Raw genomic sequence first — 12,680 nt, forward strand, 5'->3', positions numbered from 1 at the left:
CCGACAAACACACTAGACTCGGACTCCATTAGCGACCTTAAGCAATTTCACACATTCGTTGATTCATGAAAATACCGTTTTATCATTTATTGAACTTTAAAACCGTGATAGGAAATAGGGTGAGGGGTCCTTACACGTTTCGGGGTCCGAACACGGCTTCACAGTGCGCCTACAGGCTGTCCCTAATTTTCCCTGAATTTTTCTCGGGGAACTTAAATGCACTATTGGTATCTGCACGTGTTCCAAAAAATCCCAAATTAGGTCCAGGGCCCCTTTCGGCCAATATCGCAACTCCGGCACGGCGGCTCCGCCGTGCTCCGGCGACGGCGCCGCCGCTTGCAATGGGGACAAAAAAGAAGGGTTATTTACATTAGGGCACACAGAAAATATGTATCTAAAAAAGGAATAAGAAACTTAGAGATTGTAAAAAGTCTTGATGAATGGAGTAAAAAAAGGTAAAAAGAGTTCAATGACATGGCATCCATATAGGTCTAGATGTGTTAACAAATTTGAAATTGTTGTAACTTGACTTGCCCACATCATGTTCTGTGTTAGTAAGGCCAGATATTGTTAAGAAAAAATAACGAAAACGAGAAATTTTGTCACATTTTTGAAAGTTTAAGGTGACCTTTGAGAAAAAAAATACTTCAGGAAGGATTTTAAACATATTTGTATAGTTCAAGTGGTATTTTGACACTTTAGCCAAAATAAAAAGCTTGGGAGAGACTATTTGCATCGACAAGAGGTAAGCTGCAAGTGGTAAGTTTCAAGTGCAATTATGGATGATAAATCATGTTGATAAGGATTTCATACTAAGTAGAATACTATATTAGTTAGAGTTCTAATAGTATAATTATATCCTATAATTAGAGTCCAACTAGAATAAGGATAATTAGTCTATATATATCTTATAAATGTCAACAAAACATAAGTAATAAAAATTAGAAATTTATTTTCTCCAAAAAATTTCATGGTATCAGAGATAAAGAAAGACTATTTTTTAATATTTTTCTGAACTGAATGGATTATGGCAGGAGTTAGATTACTATCAAGATTTTCAAGCAGAATGTCCTGCAGATGCAGTCAAATTTCATAAATTGATAGAAAAAGAATGAATATATAATTTTTTAGCTGATCTGAACACCGAATATGATCAAATACGGGTCCAAGTACTTGGTAAAGATCTCTTTCATTCATTAGAACAAACTTATGCTTATGTTCAGTAAGAAAGAGTAAGGAAATGTCGTGTTTCACATTGCACCAATTGAGAAGGCTGGATTAGTTGCTCAGTTTGATCAATCTACAGAAATATAGAAGTGTGACTATTATAGCAAGCCAAGACACACTAGGAAAATTTGTTGGAAGTTATATGGAAGACCACTTAGAGGTTGAAGAGGAAGAAAAGGTAGAACAATAAGAGCTCAAGCAAATTTTGTTGAAGCTAGGGAAATACTTAGTTCACCATCTGTTGGAGCCTTTTCCAAAAAAGAAATTTAAAATCTGAAGCGCCTTCTGAGTCAACTTAGCTCTCCATCAACTGTTGGCACATCAAATATGGTAAAATCAAGTATTGTTAATCTTATTTCCACTCCTGATAATTGGATCATAAACTTTAGAGCTAACAAACACATGACAGGCTCTTTTAAAGAATTTTTAACCTATTATTCTTGTACTGAATGGGATAATATCTGTATAGCAGATGGGTCATACACCCTCGTGTCGGGAATAATTTCTATTAATTGTACTCCTACTATTACATTGTATTTAGTTTTATATGTGTCTAATTTTTCTGATAATCTTTTATCTATTAGTGCCACAACAACTGTAAAATTAAATTTTTTTATGATCATTGCATCTTTCAGGATCTTCAAACCGGAAAGAGGATTGACATTGGTAGACTGCAAGATGGCTTATACATCTTGAATAGACAGCTAAACTTAATTGAAAATCAAGCAACCATTGAAGATAAAAAAAGTCAATATGGAGATACTACAATGACACTGACGATTGGGACTCCTTTTTTTTTTATTTTTGAAAAATTATATCCAAAGTTATTTAAAAAAACTTCTATGGAGTCTTTCTTTTGTGATATATGCGAACTTACTAAACATAAGAGGAGCTCTTATCATTTAAGTAATAATAGAAGTATTGATCCTTTTATGACTATTCACTCTGATGTGTAGGGACCTACTCAGAATACCTCTCTTTTTGGTCATAGATAGTTTGTTTCTTTTATTGATTGTTGTACTAGATTAACATGAATTTATCTGTTAAAAACAAAAGGTAATGTATTTTCATATTTTTAATCTTTACACAAAATGATATGTGCACAGTTTGGTACTAAAGTTAAGATTCTGCGAACTGACAATGATACAAAATATATGAATAGTGGGTTCTGTGCTTACTTGGAGTCAAATGAGATGATTAATCAGACAAGTTGTGCCTACACCAATGAATAAAATCAGGTTGTTGAAAGAAAAAACAGACACATACTGAGGTAACTCGATCACCAATGTTAACCATAAATTTACCAAAGAATTAACGGGGAGATGTAGTTCTCCCAACTGTCTATCTTATCAATAGAATGCTTTTGTGAGTCCTGAATTTTAAAAGTCCTATGGAGGTTTTGTAAGGAAAAAATTCCTTCATTGTTCCCCCCAAAGGTGTTTGGATGTGTGTGCTTTGTTCATGCTAGAAATGTGGGTAAATTAGAACCTATAGCTCTTAAGTATTTATTTGTTGGATATTCTTCTAACAAAAAAGGCTACAAGTGTTATCATCCACCATCTAGAAAATACTTTATAACTATGGATGTTACCTTTAGGGAGAATGAGTCTTACTTTAACTCAAACCCAATACCTCTTCAGGGGGAGAGTGAGAAGGAAGAAGTGATACCTAATTGAGTAACAATTGAGAGTCATATCTAGGGGGAGAATTCTATTATAGAAAATCTTAATTAAGAAGATAATGTTGGACGTCTAGATAAATCAAACTTGAAAAGGTATTCATGGAGAGAGAAGTCTAAAAAAGCCATCATGCAGTCTGTTCTAGGTCAAGAATCTTCTCTGGTTTCAGAAGATATTAGTGAATTATCTTTCTCTTGTGATTTATCAGATAAACCTATTGCTATTAGAAAGGGAACGAGAACTTGCACTAAACACCTTATATCTAATTTTATTTACTATGACTCTCTGTCTCCCTCCTATAGAGTTTTTGCCTTGTCTGTTTCCACTATATCTATTCCATAGGATTGGAGAGAAGCTCTAGGAGATCTTAAGTAGAAGAAAGCCATGATTGAAGAAATAAGAGTATTGACAAAGAATGAAACATGAGAACTTATTTCACCTCCATAGGGAAAGAAGATAGTTGGTTGCAAATGGGTGTTCATCGTAAAACACAAAGTAGACAGATCAATCGAAAGGTACAAAAATAGATTGGTGGCTAAAGGATTTACTCAAACCTATAAGATTGACTATCAGGAAACATTTGTACCTATTGCAAAGATGAATACAATTAGAATACTTTTGTCTTGCGCAGCTAAGTTTGATTGAGATCTACAACAGTTTGATATAAAAAATACATTTCTCTATGGAGACTTAGAGGAAGATATGTATATGGAAATTTCAAATTGATTTGAAGATAAGAGGATGCAAGAAAAAGTTTGCTAATTAAAAAAGGCCTTATATAGAGTAGTTTCCAAGAGCATAGTTTGAATGGTTTAGAAGAGTTATGATCTCTTTTGGATATTAACAAAACAATGGGGATCATACCTTGTTTGTCAAATATCATGAGGGTAAGGTCACTCTTCTCATTATTTATGTAGATGATGTTGTGGTGACTGCAGATGATACAAGGAGATGACTCAGTTGAAGGAACTTCTTGCTCAAGAGTTTGAAATAAAAGATTCAGGAAAACTACAATACTTATTGGGGATTGAAGTTGCCAGATCCAATAAAGGGATCTTCATTTCTCAAAGAAAGTATATCATACACTTACTAGAAGAGACTAGTATGATGGGTTGCAAGCCAGCAGAATCACTTATTGAGAGCAACCATAAATTGCAAGTAGGTAGTGGTACATCAGTTGACTTGGAAGGATACTAGAAACTATTTAGAAGACTCATTTATCTCTCACATACTAGACCTGATATAGCATATGCAGTTACTCTTGTGAGCTAGTACATGCATGATCATCGTGAGACTCATTTACATATTGTCTTCCGCATATTACCATACTTGAAGTCTACACTAGGAAAGTATCTGCTCTTTTCTAAGCATGATTACCTTAAAATAGAAGCATTTACAGATGTCGATCGGGCTGGGTCCCTAAATGATAGAAGATCAATTACAGGTTACTGCACACTTATAGGACACATGTAAAAATAAGAAATAAAGTGTGGTTACTCGCTCTAGTGTTGAGATACATATAGAGTAATGGTCTAAGAAATATATGAAGTATTATGGTTAGAAAAGCTAATGAGGGAGTTAAAATTGTTTAAAAATAAGAAATTATCCCTATTTTGTGACAATAAAGCAGCAATTAATATTACTCATAATTCAGTTCAATATGGTAGGATAAAATCCATTGAGATTGATTAACACTTCATAAAAGAGAAGGTGGTTATTGGCTCTCTATGCTTATCTCATCTATTTTCTGGCGATTAAGTGGCTGATATTTTCACTAAAGGATTATACAACAAATCTTTTCAGAACCTGATTTGCAAGTTGGGCATGTGTGATATCTTTGCGCCAACTTGAGGGGGAGTGTTGATAAAGCTTTCATAGTAAGTAGAATACTATATTAATTAGAGTTCTAATAGTATAACTATATTATATAATTAGAGTCCAGTTAGAATAAGAATAACCAGTCTAAATATATATTTTTAAATGTAAATAATATATAAGTAATAAAAATTCAAAGTTTATTTTCTCTAAAAAATTTCAAATCAACAACTTATAAAAAAAGTAATAACGAGAGTGATAGAGATTAAAGGGAGTGATACTAAGCTGCAGGTTAAGAATCTTTTCCAAACAAAAACATTGGAATAAAAAAAGTACAATAACTCTTTAAATACGATGTTTCACAAGCCAATCACGATCGCCAAGGTCGTCTGAAAAGGTCTTATTCACTAAACCCTAACTTGTTAGTAGTTTTCAAGTGGAGCTTCACGATGTAAGATTCCTTCTTCTTCGAAAATAACATCATTTTATTTTGTGAAAAAATTGAATAATTAGCAAAGAACCAACAAGACTTCTTGTAGAATTCAAATACTTAGAGAACTATAACAACATAGCAGTAAAATGCTTTGAAGCGTTGATCAGATAGAAAGACAAGATTTAAGTGTAGGGATCTCTAATTTATTATGTGTTTTTAGAGAAGAAAAAAAGGGAGATGAAGAATATAAAAAAGGTAGATTTATAAAGATAAGATTTGAAAATATGGTAATATATTTGCTTTTCTATTATAATTTATGTTCTTAGTTTTTTTTTTTTAATTGATTCTTTCATATATCTTGATTCAAACTTTTATATAGAACTCTTTTTCTTTTTTCTTTTTTTTTTTTGGTTTTATGAAGAAGGAAAGATTAAAGAAAAAGAAAATATTTCTAAGGTTTAAAATTTTAAGTTGCTTAAGTTTTAGGATGAAAAACCTAATAAGGTATAAAAAATTAAAACTTTTTCTATTCAAAATTTTAACACTGTTTATGTTAGCTCCTGTTTCCGGAAAAATTGAAAGTTCAGGAACTATTTCGTAAAGCAAAAAAATATTTAGAACTTAAAAGAAAAATGAGCCAAAATTCAAAAACTAAATGGAGAATTTATCGATATATATGCATATATCTTTGAACCTATATCATGTGATTTAAATATAGTTTTAGACTAGGACCTCATGACATAATGTGATTTGTAATCATTGAGAGCCGTGAGATTTATGAAAAGGAGGCTCTATGATCTTTCTAGATTGAGGAGCTTTAGAGAGAGAGTGTGTTAGCCGGAGCAAGAGAGGGCGGGCCTCCTGGCTTATTTCATGGGGGAGGATATGACTTCATCATGGCAAAGGTTCTTCATGGTGGACCACAAAACATTCCATATTATCAGAAGTGGGAGGAGAAATGAAGAGTTGCACATCTGTGAGAAAGGAAGGCGCCTAAGGGTCGAGATTGTTTTGGAAACAAAAAATGGATTATTAACGCTTTATCAGATTTCTACTGGAGAAAGGGGGGAAAGTTTGGGAGAAACAGACAATTGGTAACAGACAACTTGTTCTTTGCTTTAGGAAGAAATAAAGGTGGAAGGTTTCTGGTTTTGACTGAGGTGCAGGTAGAATCAGAAAGAAAATTTTCATTCTAGAAGGTTGTGAGGCAGATGGATGGTGGAAACTGATGAAATCCATCTTCGAGTTGGTCGAGATTCAATGAGCAAACTCGAACTTAAAGAAAAAGGAGTTGACAGCTGTTGACGATTCCAAAGTGGTTAAAGAAGTCAGATCAAAGAAGGAAACGAACGCTAGATTTTCATGCCCGCATTGTGAAATACACTATGGAAGTTGAATGCTAGAAGTCCCATGCAGAGGTGCTTGGTGGCGATGGAAGAAATGGAAGCCGGGTTGAGAAGACAGGATCTGACACTCATGGGAGGGAAAAAAACGAAAAGACAAGGAGCTGAAGAGGCAGTCAAAGGGAAATTAAATGCTACATCTGGCTCAAAAAAATTCTCTTGGGCCGAGAAGGGTAAGTGGGTAGATATTCCTGAATCCAACAAAGATGCAACTCAAAGAAAATGCCCCATGAGGTTGTGGAGGCCCAAAAACTCATGGAAATTAAATTCAATATCCTCATAGGCAAGTTTGGTGATCTGGTGGGCCTAATGGTAAATGAAGACTTGTTTGAAGAAGGGGAACTAAATTCTGGATACGAGGAAGAAGAAGCACTGTCAGAAGAGGCAGAGGATGAGGAACATGATGGGGAAGAAAATCAAAATATCTATGCAGAGGAGACGAAATTTGAAGGGGAAGAAAATCTGTCTAAAGATGTTGTGGTTTTGGAAAATGGTATCCATCAAAACTCTGAATTAGTATTTATTGAGGGGCACAAAGACAAAATGGATGATGGAGATCCGATTTGTAATGGGTGTTATGAATTGGAGAAAGGTAAGGGAGGAGGAGGAATTGAAGACGATCAGAATGATTTGAAGATCAAAATCTCAATGGATTGGATCTGGTCCTATTCAATGATGTATTGGAAGAGGCTCATTTGGTCAAAGAGGTAGCTGCTTTTGACAGCAATATGGAGGGGATTATTGTTGCATTGAGTGAGCAACTACATAATGTTAATATGGGTATACAAGATCACTTGGCGTGGGTAAAGACAAATTTTCAAAAAATTAGTCGACTTTTGGGATTGTACTTTGTTGGATTTGAAGATCGTGTGATGAACTTGATGGAAGAAATGGAATCAAAGAATGGCAGGGGTGGTTTAGGTGGAACTCCAGGAGCAAAGGGAAAGAAAAAAAAAAGGAAAGTAGCTGCTGTAGGGAGCTTAAATGACTCCAATCGTCAGTGAACTATGATTGCAAAAGCGAGAAGGAAAGGAGGGAGGAAGGTAAGAGTTTAATTATTGCCAAATGATTGGAAAAATAATATCTTGGAATGTGAGGGGAATAAATGATAAAACCAAGAGAAGTGTTATTAGTGGTTGTATTAGAAAGTGAAAGCCAGAGGTGATATGCTTACAAGAAATTAAAATGGAGGAAATAGGGGAGAAAGAGGTAAGGAGTGTGGGGAGGGGGGGGAGCCAAACCTTTGCTGGAACTCCCTTCTAGCTGTGGAGACAACGGGGGGCATTTTGATACTATGGAGAGGTGATAGACTAATTTGCAAAAAAGTGGTGGTTGGAAGGACCTCAATCTCATGCTTATTTGAAGACAATTATGGTGGAATGGAAAGTTGGGTCTTCACGGGGGTGTATTGCAGCGCAATGAAGGAGGAGAAAAATTCACGTTGAGAGGAATTAAAAGAATGCAGAAGAAGTTGGGGGCATAGATGGGTGGTTGGAGGAGATTTTAATATGAAACTAAACAAAGGGGAGAGGACAAGCGAAGGTAAATATGATAATGAAATTGAGGAATTCAGGGAGATTGTGGAAGATTTAAGTTTGACTGATCTACTGCTAATGGGTGGGAAATGGACATGGTCAAACATGAGGAGTATCCCTTCATGTTCGAGAATTAATCGGTTTCTCATATCACAAGATCCGATGATGCAAAATGACGGTTTGATTCGACCTGTGTTGGTGTGACCTATATCAGATCATTTCTCAATCTGTTTATCTCCTGATGGCATAAAATGGGGTCCCGTGCCTTTTAGGTTTGATAACAAATGATTGGAAATAAATGGGTGTGGAAGGTTGGTTTTTGAAATTTAGTAAAATAACAAGGCAAAAGGAACGGTCAGCTTCAAGTTTGCTGCCAAGTTGAAGGATGTCAAAAATGAAATCAAAAAATGGGCAAAAGAAGAGGAAGGGAGAATAAATAAAGATATAAACAATTGTATTAGAGGCATCACAGAAATCGATAGGCTTGAGGGAAATGGAACAACTGGGGCACCGGAATGTAATAAAAGAGAAACAATGAGGAAATAGATAGCTTTCAAATTGAATATGGATCCTATCTCTTGGAGACAAAATGCAAGAGAAAAATAGTTAAAGGAAGGGGATCAGAACACTAGGTTTTGCATTATTTGGCAAACTTTAGAAGGAAGAGAAACTACATTGAACAATTCACCAACAATGACAGAGTCATTAGTGAAAATGTGGAAATGAGAGGGCATGCTAAAAAGTATTTTACAAAGCTGTACAAGGAGGAAACATAATGGAGACCGAGTCTGGATAACTTACAATTCAAATCTCTCACAGTGGGCAGTAGAAATCTGGTTGAACAAGAATTTACAGAAGAGGAAATTCATGTTGCATTAATGTCGTGCAATGGGGATAAAGCGCCGGTGCCTGACGACTATAACATGAGATTTCTTCAGGAGTTTTGGGACATCATAAAGAGTGATATTGTTGCTGTTTTTAATGAGTTTTATGAATCCAGGTCTTTTGTCAAATCCTTGAATTCACGAAGGGGCATCGAGTATGAAAGAATTTCGTCCTATTAGTCTTGTGGGGTATTTTTATAAGCTGATTTCAAAAGTGCTTGTTAGAAGATTGTCAAAAGTTCTTGGGAAGGTGATTGGGGAGAGTCAAAATGCTTTTGTTGAAGGAAGATAGATTCTTGATGCTGTGTTGGTAGCAAATGAGGTGGTAGATGAATTAGTAAGTAATAAAAGGGAAGGTGTTCTATGTAAACTAGATATGAAGAAAGCTTTCGACGATGCAAATTGGGATTTTGTGGACTATACGTTGGGAAGACTGCGTTTTGGTGATAGATGGAGGAAATGGATAAAACAATGTATTTGCTGTCATGTTTAATGGTGGAACTTCATCATTCTTTTTCAGCTTCTAAAGGTTTGAGACGGCAATCCTCTTTCACCTTTCTTATTTATAATAGTTATGGAATCTTTTAGCAGATTATTGGAAAGGGCAAAAGAACTACATGTGATTACAAGGGTTATGCTCGGCAATGAGAATTCTAAGATTGAGGTGTCACATTTATTTTTTGCTGATGATGGTATCATATTCTGTCAACCGGGGGAGTCGACAATGCTGCAGCTTGGTTATATTTTCAAATGGTGTTGGGACTAAAAATTGATATGTCAAAATCGGAGCTGGTTAAAATTAGAAATAGAAGAAATGAAATGTAAATGGCAGGGGCATTGGGCTGTAGAGTGGGAGATCTACCTATGAAATACCTTGGACTCCGTTTGGGTGCAAAGGTAAAAGTGTCAAGAACTTGGGATCCAGTGTGGTTGAATTGGTTGAAAAAAGATTGGCAGGATGGAAGATGAATTTCCTTCAAAGGGGGGTCGATTAACGCTTATCAAAAGTATGCTTGCTAATCTACCGATTTATTACATGTCCGTATTCATTGTGCCAATCAAGATTGCAAAGAAGCTGGAAATGATTCAATGCAGATTTTAATGGAGTGATGCGCTAGACAAAAGAAAGTATCACTTGGTTAGGTGGAAATAGGTGAAAAAATCATATGATAAAGATGGTTTGGGGCTGAGAGATCTATGCATTGCTAGGAAAGTGGCTGTGGAGAAAGTAAGTGGTTGAGTCAAGGTGGGGTAATAGAAGAATGGGGATTGGAGGGAGAATGACGGGAGGATATCATAGCAAAAGTCTTATGGATGAAAATCTTAATGGTTTCAGCATGCACAAAATGGTGTGTTGGAAACGGTGATAAAATAAATTTCTGGGAAGATGAATGGGTTGGAAATTTCAAATTAAAAAAAATACATTTCCAAGAATATTTGAGATCGCGCATGGGGAATATAAATTCTGGGATGTGTAAGTTAAAAGAAATTTGAATGATTGGGAGATAGATGAGTTTCAACAATTAATCAGTTTGGTCTCTCAAGCAAGAATTGGGGCATCAAGAGGATTCCAGAAATATTTACTGTAGAATCATTCTACAAACAACTTGATGGAGACAATGAGAATAATGGGAACAGATATGGAAGACAAAGGAACCGCCAAGAATGGCCGCTTTTTTTTTGCTTGGGAAGCTTGTAGAGAATATATTCTAACCATTAATATGTTGAAGAGAAGGGGCAAATGCATGGTTAATCGCTGCTTCATGTGCAAGCTAATAAGGAATTATGTTGCTTGGATGTCCACTGACTTACAAATTCTGGACAATGATCTACGGATTTTTGGGAATAAACTGGGTAATAGCTGGTTTGGTGAAAGCTGAAATATGGGCATGGACAAGTTTATGCAAAAAGAAAAGCAATTTTATGCTCATTCCATTATCGGTCTTATGGGTAGTATGAAAAGAGAGATATTCAAAATCTTTTGAAGGAATTAAAAATAATTTTAATTGTATTATGGATAGATAGATATGCTCTTTTAGTTCTCTATTATTGAATCATGATATTTTAGATATAAATAAATTAAGAATTGTGTTAGATCATTTGATGCAGATGTAATAACGCGTAACTGGGTGGTACTCTATTGGTCCGATCTTTTAATAAATTTTTTTTTTATTTTAAAAAAAGAACTGTGAGATTTATATTTAAATTTTGTCAAAACTCGATACCTTTATTTATAAAAAAATAGTACAAGATTAAATACTAAGTAGGATCAGGTAAAAAAATGCACCAAACATGACCCATGAATAATATAACATGTATTATCTTTTAAACATAATAAAAGAACAATGATATATCGTCAAGACTTAACTTTAATATGTGGTTTATTATACCCATAATTTAAAAAAAATATTAAATTTTGCATGATCTTGAAGTAATTTTAAGATAATTTAAAAGATTTGATGGAATTTAAAATTAAGAAAGTATGAGACAGAATTAAAATTTTAGGAAAGAAAATAAGATTTCTAAAAAGAGAGAAGAAGAGAGATAGAGAGAGGGAGATTGGTTTTTAGAGGAAGAAGAAAATGGAGAGAGAAATATAGAGAGAGGAGATTTTAGAAGAATAGAGAAAGAATATTTTAGAAAGAGGAAAGAAGAGAAAGATAAAAAATTTAAAGAGAAAAAAAGAAATAATCTGATATTTTATTTCAAAAATTATATCTCTATATTGATTTACAACTAATATATATAGATATAAAAAGATACTTGAGAATTTTTATCAACAATTACAACAGTTCAAATATATAAAAATTCTTATCAATCATTGCAATTGTTCATAATTTTATAAAATCTCAACAATTTCCTCACATTGGACATCAACCTTAGATTCAACTTTAATTTTTTTTTTTAATTGTATATTTTTTAACTATCATATATACATATATTTTAAACATATTTTTTTAAGTAGTTTATTTTTTTCTTAACATGTATATATACATATATATTTAGTTTTGTTTTCTTCTTTTTAATTATTATATATAGATATATTTTTTTAAAAGCAAATTTCTACTCCATAGAAATCAGATCTTCTCGGCATGCCCCGCATACCATTGGCGCGATAATGTCTTCTTCTTCCAATACTTCTTCTTCCCTTTTTCTTCTGCCTCCTATTTTTTTCCTCCTCTTGTTCTTCTGGTTCTTCTACAGTATCTTCAAATGGTTCTTCTTCTTCTTCTGCAATTCTTTTAGACAGATATTCTTCTTTTTCATTGTGCCGTAGAGGGAGAAGAGAAGTCCCACTTTGCACTAAGCATATAACTGCAACAAAGGCTGTGGGTTTTATAGCCTCCGGATAGAGAACATCGCCACCCAACATCTTAATCATTAGATTGAGTTGTTACTCAATCCGATCAAAGAGTTCTGCAGTGTGGTCGATCATCAAGTTGAATCTGAATCCTTACTTTGATATTAAGTTGTTAAGACCCGACTTTAATGTGTAATTTATCATATCTATAATTTAGAAAAAATATTGAAGTTTGATTGATTTTAAACTAATTTTAAGATAATTTGAAAGATTGAGTAGAATTTTAGAAAAGAAAATAATATTTCTATAAAGAGATAAGGAAGGAAGTCTAGGAGAGAAAGGAAGAGAGATAGAAAGAGGGAGATTGGTTTTTAGAGGAATAAGGAAATGGAGAGAGAAATAT

The sequence above is a fragment of the Carica papaya genome, chromosome 3 (genome assembly GCF_054855325.1).
Source record: "Carica papaya isolate Zhongbai chromosome 3, ASM5485532v1, whole genome shotgun sequence".
NCBI classification, from domain to species: domain Eukaryota; kingdom Viridiplantae; phylum Streptophyta; class Magnoliopsida; order Brassicales; family Caricaceae; genus Carica; species Carica papaya.